Raw genomic sequence first — 8,803 nt, 5'->3', positions numbered from 1 at the left:
TTACGCTAATATCTTGATGCCATATAGTGTGCCAGGAAAAGCTCCACTTCATGTTTGTTCTAGTTTTGGGAGTATAACTCGGCAATTGCTAAAGTGCTGGAATGAGTGGAATAACTATACTAGGTGCTCTTCCAGATTTTGGTTAATGCTTGTGCCTCGCTGAAATCTGTTTGACATTAATCCTACTCGTTATGAAGATTAAACTGCTAAGAGTAGGCACCAGGACAGCTACAGCAAAGAGCCTAGACCTTGCAATGTATTATTTCAGTGGCTCACTTAAGCCAAATATTAAAGGGCAACAGTGAAGAGCCCTCTAAAAAAAAAATCTAAATAGTCTTCAGTTAAAGAGAATGAAGTTTTGAGGGCTACATTCTGTGAATTTATAACTGATTTTACAATATATGATATTTATTTCAAAAAAACATTCTATAAACTGCTAAAAATGGAAAGTATAACAAAACTCTGAGGAATAGAAGGTTCAGGAAGTTCTGAACTTATTTTCCCAAACCAATACTTACTTCTGTATCCTTCTGCATCTGTTTCACTGAAAAATTTTCCTTAGAGGAAAATGAATAAAATTTTATTTGGCTGTAGTGTGGGAGAGTGAAAGACAGACAGTGAATCTAGTGGTTTAAGTCCCTGCTGCAGAAAAGGACTGAGAATCTCTGTTATGAATCTGGCAGAGAATGAATTTGAACTTCTGTCTCCCACTATAAAAATGGTCTATCAGTTATGGGATCTTCTTCCTCTGGAGACAAATTCAAAAGGTAAAAAAAAAAAAAGGTGACTAAAATGGGTTTAAGTGTTTAGGAAAAACTTTCAAAACAATTTTGGTTTTGACCCAAAACAAATATTGAAACATAGAAAAATTCTATGAAATATGATTTTAGTTCCCTGGACAGCAGAAATAGTAATGTGAACTGCTTCTTATCTGTAACTAAGCTATGAAAATAAAATTCAAGTGTAGAAGGTCAGTTGAAAATTAAAAATGCAATTTATTAACTTGGTTTTATTGGAAGAAACACTGAAACTCAGTCTCAGAGGATAATAAATATTACAAAATGCTGCATAACCAGAATTGCCAAGGCTTCAGGTTCAACATGGTTCTCACTATATTGGTTGTTTATCTTGAAGCCTAGTTCCCACAGCCATTTATCATCTGAAAATCTCAGCTTTCATTAAGATGCCATGTTGTTGCCTTTGTGCCTGTAGAGGAACACATGAAAATATAAAAAGCACTAACTCAAGTGTTCCTCTACTGTCACTAAAAAAAATAAATTTAAAAAAAGTATAAAGTTAATCTCAAAGTCCCATTGCTCCAGAAGCTAGGGCTACAGGAGAAAACATTAAATGCTGTTAGACTATTGATGAAACCGTGACATTGGGCAATGCTGAGTGTGGGAAGAGAATCCTCTCACAGTATTTAGCTCAAATGCAAGTACAGTAAATACATATCAGGAGTATCAGCTTTGAACTGACTAGGAAACGATCATAGTCCTGGTGAATGACTTAGAAAATCCCAGTATCTGATAAAAAGTACACCCTCCATCGGGATCAAACATCATCACGTATATTCTGAGGGGTCAAAGACTAAACAAGGCAGTAACCGGACTTCTGTTGCCACATCAGCTAGTGTTAACCCAAAAGTGTTTGCTTTTTACTGATGTTAGCTCAGTAATAATTAGCTATCTTGTACTATTCCAAGATAGCAAAGCAACTTGGATTTTATTGAAGATTCACATGGAGGGACAGAGGTACACAGTGAGGTCTTAGGAAGGCCATGACAACCCTGGAAAGAAGACTCACTAGAATCCAAACTGTAACCACATCGAATAATCATGATTTAAGAAATGTTATGAGAATGGTCAAGAATTCTGCTGTATCTTATAAACATTTATTCTCAGCCTTACCTTCACACTGGGAACAACTGTATTGATTTGATTGGAAATATTCAAAGTGTGTATGTAACTGTAGGAAGGCAGGGATGTTTGCAAGAAAAGCTTTGTCTGGTATTCTGAGAGAGACTAGTTAGATAAAAAGGCTTAATTCAAAGGTGTTCTGTGTTATCAAAAGGTCATGACAGGAAACAATGGTTTGAGTTCTTGTAAAGTCCACTGACAATGGACTGGAAAAGAGGAAATATGTGGATGATTTGCTTACTCTTCTATACTACCTGAAATCTGGGATTAATCTTTATCTTTAATTATGCTGCTTCCTGACATTAATTAAAGTATTGCCCTAAATGTCATGTGGAAGGTGGGTTTGGTCTGAAACTTGCCATGCTTGATGTCAGGGAGGATATCTAACTTTCTTATCAAGTTTCAGTAAGACACAGTGAATTAAGCTAGCAAGAATACAAACAATCTTAAACTAAGCCTGGCTAGACTCTGGTCTGAGTCTATCTGGTTGTAAATCTGAATCTAGACAGAGTGCCTAGAGTCAAGGGAGCTCTGTAGAGGCACATGTGTCTCTGAACATGAGCCAACGGTGTCTGAACATGAGCCAGCAGTGTGCCCAGGTGGCCAAGAAGGCCAATTGTATCCTGGCTTGCATCAGCAATAGCGTGGCCAGCAGGGACATGGAAGGGATCTTACCCCTGTACTCGGCACTGGTGAGGCCGCACCTCGATGACTGTGTTCAGTTTTGGGCCCCTCACTACAAAAAGGACATTGAATGACTCAAGTGTGTCCAGAGAAGGGCAACGAAGCTGGTGCAGGGTCTGGAGCACAGGTCTGATGGGGAGCGGCTGAGGGAACTGGGGGGGGGTTTAGTCTGGAGAAGAGGAGGCTGAGGGGAGACCTCATTGCCCTCTACAACTACCTGAAAGGAGGGTGCAGAGAGCTGGGGATGAGTCTCTTTAACCAACTAACAAGCAATAAGACAAGAGGGAATGGCCTCAAAGTTGGGCCAGGGAAGGTTTAGACTGGATATTAGGAAGTATTTCTTTACAGAACTGGTGGTTAGGCGTTGGAATGGGCTGCCCAGGGAGGTGGTGGTGTCCCCATCCCTGGAGGGGTTTAAGAGTCGGGTCGACATAGCGCTTAGGGACATGGTGTAGTTGGGAACTGTCAATGTTAGGTTAATGGTTGGACTGGATGATCTTCAAGGTCTTTTCCAACTTAGACGATTCTGTGTCATTTTAGGGAGAGGGCCATGACTCATCACAGGATTTTTTTTTCCCCCTCTAGATTTTGTTTTTACATAGAACCACTGATCTTGAGTGTGCATCTGTGTCTTTGTCTTAAACATCAACATCTGGACCGGGATAATCCTGAACATGTTGCTAAAGTATTACATTTTCCATTATTGAGGAATTCTGGTTAAATTAGAGAATTTTCTTGAGATATCCTTTGGTCAAACCCAGATCACTAATAGAGCACCAGGATATGGACTAGGAGAGCACCAAAGTGAGTAAAATTGTACATTAGATTCAAGATTAGTGGTGTCTCCTGTCCTCAGAGATCTAATGATAAAGATGTCACACTGTTTTAAAAGGGTTAAAATCAGTATCCGAATTTTAAAATTCTTACATCACAAGGAGTAGCGCATACTCTACTAATGCTGTTGATGTAAGTCAGTTGGTTCATAGCTCGATAGAAAATGGCCTCCAAAAAACAAGTGCTTCTGCCAGATCTGTTTAATGACTGCATAATAAGTATAATATATTATAAAAGAGTATATAAGTATAATATAAGTATAATATAAAAGAGGCAGACAGCTAGGGCAGCTGGCAGCTAGGGCAATAAAATGGCCATGTCTTAGTTGTCCCCATTACCAGAGCTAGAAATCTTAGGAGCTAAATTGGCTGGTAGAGCTGACAAGGGAAAGGTTGGAGTTTGAAGCGTGGCAGTTGCTGTGGGAGGGAAAGGAGGAGTGAGGCCTTCTTCCTCATATTTCTTTCGCAGAAGTACGATAGCAAACCTCAGTCTCCAGAATTTCTCCCAACAGTTCTCAGTCCCTGCCCCACCCCTTTTCTCTATACACCTGCTTTCAATTAAAATAGTCTATTAAACTTCCCTCCACCCTCAGTTCTCTCCTTCCCTATTGAGTATTCAGTTTTTGCCTATCTCAGAAGTCTTGAGTCACCTCCGTTCTATTTTTAGCTCACTTTCCTTCAGCAAAGAAAAGGAAGAGAAGGAAACCATATGCAAAGAAACTGCATTTAATGCTGCAGCAAATCTATGACATCAGCTGCTCTTTGCCAGCATAGTGAATAGCAGGTGAGGGAAAGATCTACTGAAGGTAAAAGACTTTAGCTAAGGTGAAAGTGCTGGAACTGAAGGACACGCACTAGTCTCAGAGCAAATTGTAGCTGGTCACTTAATAGCTTGAAATTTTAGCAATACTGAAAAAGCAGCACAAGACCTCTATCCTGGGGTACAGTCTCATGTATAGGAAAGGTTGCTCTGAAATCCACTGCAAGCAGTAGACTGCTAAATATAGCTGGAACAGCCACCTCCCAGGCTGAGGGATGAATGCACGTAGCTGGAGAGTGGAAAGAGGCCTGCCTAAAAGTACTCCAAGGCCTGACTTGCCTAGCCTTCTCCAGTGATATAAAATATGCTGCTTTGTTTGACACAGGAATTTGTTTCAAAAGAGAACTATAGAGACTGGAAAAAAGCAACACTTGATTCCATTTTTTTACTGAGGTCTGTCAAACTTATCTTGTGTAATATTAAAACTAGAGATTACATGGAATATAAAAACAAACGAACACCGTAGGAAAGAAGCTTTAGTTTTTCGGTGTCTTGGCATGACAGTTAAAGACTCCAATCATAAAATAGCTTCCTGTAAGAATATGAGTGTGTTTAACAAAAATCCTGTGACTGAAACGAATATATTGAAAAATAACCTGCTGGGTAACCTTCAGACCTTTCTGGGAAAAGTTCAGATGAATTTATTCTCTAATACGTGTACCAGCTTTGAGCTGAACTCTTGGAGTCCTAACTCCTGAAACATGGCAGTGTTTTTGGAATACCAGAGTGTGTTCCTAAAGCTTCTGTACCAAATGCAGGGTGTTTCAAACTTGTATACAAAATCTTAAATACAAATAATGCCAAGTAAGGTACAACAACATTTTATTTTGTTGACAAAATTATATAGTGCGATTAAATATAAGGCTTAAACCAACTTCAAAAAACTTCTGTCTCAGAACTTTGTGGATTTTAAAAATTCTTGGGATAACTTTGTAATGTTGCCCTTCCTGTGTTTGGGACCAATTTCTAGGATGAATTCTCACTCACCATTTCATCCTCCCATCTGAGCCTTGGTACCTCTTCAGAGCTCCATTGACTTCAGCGAGGCATGAAATTGAGAAAGAGTTGCAGCTAAATCTGCTTAAAACAGAATTGCAACTAAGCCTGCAGAGCCAGAAATGGAAAAAAACCTCTCAAAAGTCAAAAGAAATTCTGCACAAGTAAAAACAGAAGAAAATGGATCTGGAAAACCTTCTGAAAATTACAGTAAGTAGGTAAAGTGAGCAATAATTTGGTTTCTTCCATCTGTTTGACAGTGTAGGGTAAAAAAAGAAATAATGTCAACCATAATAAAGTATCATGAGGCAACTGAATGAAAAGATTTTAGTTTTTATGACAACCTAGCTACAAGCTCTTTACCATAATAACTGGTAATAAACATAGATATTTATTTTTTCTCTCTCTTGACCTGTATTTCCCTAAGACATAGGATGAACAGAACTGAAATGATGAATAACAAAACTATAGACAGTGACAACAGGAAATGAGACTACAGAGAGCCCATGTATGGAGTCACATTTAACACAGTAATCTAATTCTGTGTCACGTCTTGAAATGATTTGTTCACTGGCAATGGGGAAGGCAAATAATCTACTATATCGTGTCACTAAGTTTAGTAATGCTAATAAAAAGGTGTTGAAGCATAACTAATACTTGGATGAGTAGGGCTATTGACCTCACATAAAGTGCCTCATTGAATGAGTAGGAATTGCAAAATGGAGCCACATGTTAGATTAAAAAAAAGATTTTGGGTATTTTGCAATGCTTTTTTTTTTTTTTTACCTGGGTAGCATTGCTAGTTCTCAGCTGGACCTGTATAAATCTCATGCTTCCGGAAGAACCAAACCATTACATTACAAGAACAATGAGCAATAACCTTTAAGCTTTGTGTGAAATCACTTCTTAATTTCCTGTTCACAGACTGAAATTCCATCATTAAACATAGGTTAAACCTATGTCTTTTGGTTCAGTTTTATTAGTAATACTAAGGAGATTTGTCTTCCTGGTTAAGTATCATTTGTCTTAATGTTCCAGATGTTTGTAGCTAAGAATGACTTGTCTGGATTGATGTGGTGATGACACAGAGAAGGAACAGATGGCACAGAGCTGTCCTTGCTCTATTCATCACATCAACGACTGAAAACAATGACAATACCACACTGGCTCGTTCCAAATTGTGGAGCCCATCAAACAAATTAGCCTGAATGGCAGGAGGTCTCGGAAAAGTAAACTGAAACTTGCCTTGGACAGCTATAGAGGTTACATGGCTGTGGATCACACTGCTGGTGAAAGAGGTCAGTAGAAAAATGTCCAAAGAAAGAGATTTTGCTTCTACCTGGTGCTTGTAAAGTTCTTTCAGGCTTTCGCTTGGGTGAGTAGTTCTGTTGACTTCACTGGGTCTAGCTACATGAAGAAGTTTTTCATTTGAGGTGTAACAATTGCAGATTCAAGTTTATAATCAAATACTAGGTAAGACTGTAGTAATGACATTATACTTGTAAGTGGAAGAAGCTAGAGCAGAAGGGTATACTAGGCTTCCTTGTGCTTACTGCTGTATTTTTGCAGCAGGCTCTTAGTTACTGTACTGTTATTCTTTTTGTCTGGGTCCGACTTTCTGTATTACTGTTGGTTTTCTCTGACCATGACATTCCAGTCAGGTATTTTTTATTTTTGTATTGTAAATAGATAGGGACAGAACCATATCAACTGTGCAATTTGTAAGGTCTTAATCCTTGCAAGGAGATTAAAGTGTCAGGTGTCGCAAGCATCCTGGGGTTGGGTACAGATTCCTAACGAGATATGTGTACCATATATCAAAAATCCCAACAATTCCATTCCTAATGTTATACTTACAGCTGATTGACATCTGGATACACACAGAGAACAAGTTCTGGTAATATTGTTTAAGAAACCAGGGGACAGTATTATATGCTTATGGCTTGCAGCCCTTTTACCTGTTGTCTTATCATACATCATGAAAGAACAAGGAGATGCAGGATTTGTAACTGAAGAAAAGCAGATTTTGTTGTTCCATAAAAAAGGAAACTTGGGCTTTTTCTACCCAGGCCTGTGATACCGGTTGTTATAGAACACCAAATACAAGTTTTTGGTATAAGATATTTATTGGTGTGAGTCTTTATGAAGTTTCTTCTGTGCCTTGGTGGACACATTGTTTTTGTGAGGGGCATACTTATCATTTTGAAGGAATAGGAGTATTCATAGCAGTGTACTTAAAAAAAAAATAGTAAAATTACTTGCTTGCTAAATATAAAGTGAATAAAATTAACTGTTTTATCCGGATTGGAAAGTGAGATGTGGATAAAATCCAGTTGCCTCCTTTGCAAGTGATAAACTGTTTACCTGTTTTACTCTTGACTGCTCTAGCAGTGTTGAGGTTGTCTGGCAGACTATTTTGTACAGTGAGTGGAAAAAGGTGAACTTGTAGTTCTTGTGCTAAGGGTGTGAATAGTTCCCCAAATATGTAAGTTTGGGGATTTGAACCCAAGGTAATTTTTCATACCTTTTCCCTACAAGCAGAGTAGCTTGTTCTGTGCTTTCTTTTATTACCTAATGTGAGTTCCATATGTCCATCTGAAAAGATCTTGGAAAAATGTTTGCATCAGGTTCTTGTACACAAGAGTTAGCAGAATTCTTTGAAATGAAAAAGTCAGAAAAATTCCCTCTCCGCTGCAAAGCCTACAATAACACTTTGAGATTATTGCAGCAAAGCCTATGTTTCTAACTATGGTGATTTCAGGCTGTTAGAAATTAACTTTCTGTCAGAAGAGATTCCCAGCTTTCAATAGCAACAAAAGATTTTGCATTAGTACTTGAAAATATGACTCAAATGCATCTAAAAGTTTTGGAAAGGAGGATGTCTCAAATCATTATTATTTTAAACTTGTTTTATGATATTTCAATACCTGATATTCACTGTGCCCAGTAAATCATGAAAACAATGATAAAATGATTTTGTCATCTATATAATGACCAAAAATGGTAAAGCTAAGTAGGTATTTTGAGAGGAAAATGCAAATGTCACTGAATTTCCAGTAGATCAGTTATGATAATGGCAGACTGTTAATACAGAGTACATGTGGTCTGAGGATTTAAGTTTTATGGTAGAATAAACAAAAGGGAAAGAAAGAAGAATTTAGAAGCCTCATTTCTCAAGAGAAATGGACAAAATCAGAGGTTATATGCAAACTTCTTAGACCATGCAATAATATTATAATTTAATTTTCAGTTTATAGACACTAAAAAAACAAAGGGACTACAAATATAATGATAGTGACAGCAAAACAGCAGAGGACCTTAGTCTAAGTTTTAATAGGTCTAAATGGTCCAGACAAACACAGCTCTACAATATTAATTGACATTCAAAAATATCAGCAAGAATCACATGCCAAGAAGACACCCCAAACTACCAATCACGGTAACTGAGTTATCCTGAACCATCATGCTTTTCCTTCATAACATAATACATCTGATTAACCAGTAGAAACTTGGCTACCTGGAAGTCTAGTGTTGGTTTTTTTTCTACTCAA

The 8,803-nt window shown here is 37.9% G+C and overlaps 1 protein-coding gene across 1 annotated transcript in view; it reads left to right on the top strand.

The window, feature by feature from the left end:
- The first annotated feature begins 6,424 nt into the window (after window positions 1-6,424).
- Window positions 6,425-8,803, top strand: part of SPTLC3 (serine palmitoyltransferase long chain base subunit 3) — a 99,128-nt gene continuing 96,749 nt past the window's right edge. Inside the window, exon 1 of the mRNA XM_074864913.1 lies at window positions 6,425-6,550. The gene's annotated coding sequence lies outside the window, so the exon portion shown is untranslated. The remainder of the gene's footprint in view (window positions 6,551-8,803) is intronic.

This window comes from Strix uralensis, chromosome 3 (genome assembly GCF_047716275.1).
Source record: "Strix uralensis isolate ZFMK-TIS-50842 chromosome 3, bStrUra1, whole genome shotgun sequence".
In the NCBI taxonomy this organism is placed as follows: Eukaryota; Metazoa; Chordata; class Aves; order Strigiformes; family Strigidae; genus Strix; species Strix uralensis.
The sequence above is the reverse complement of the archived record's forward strand: the minus strand, read 5'-3'. Positions and strand labels throughout refer to the sequence as shown.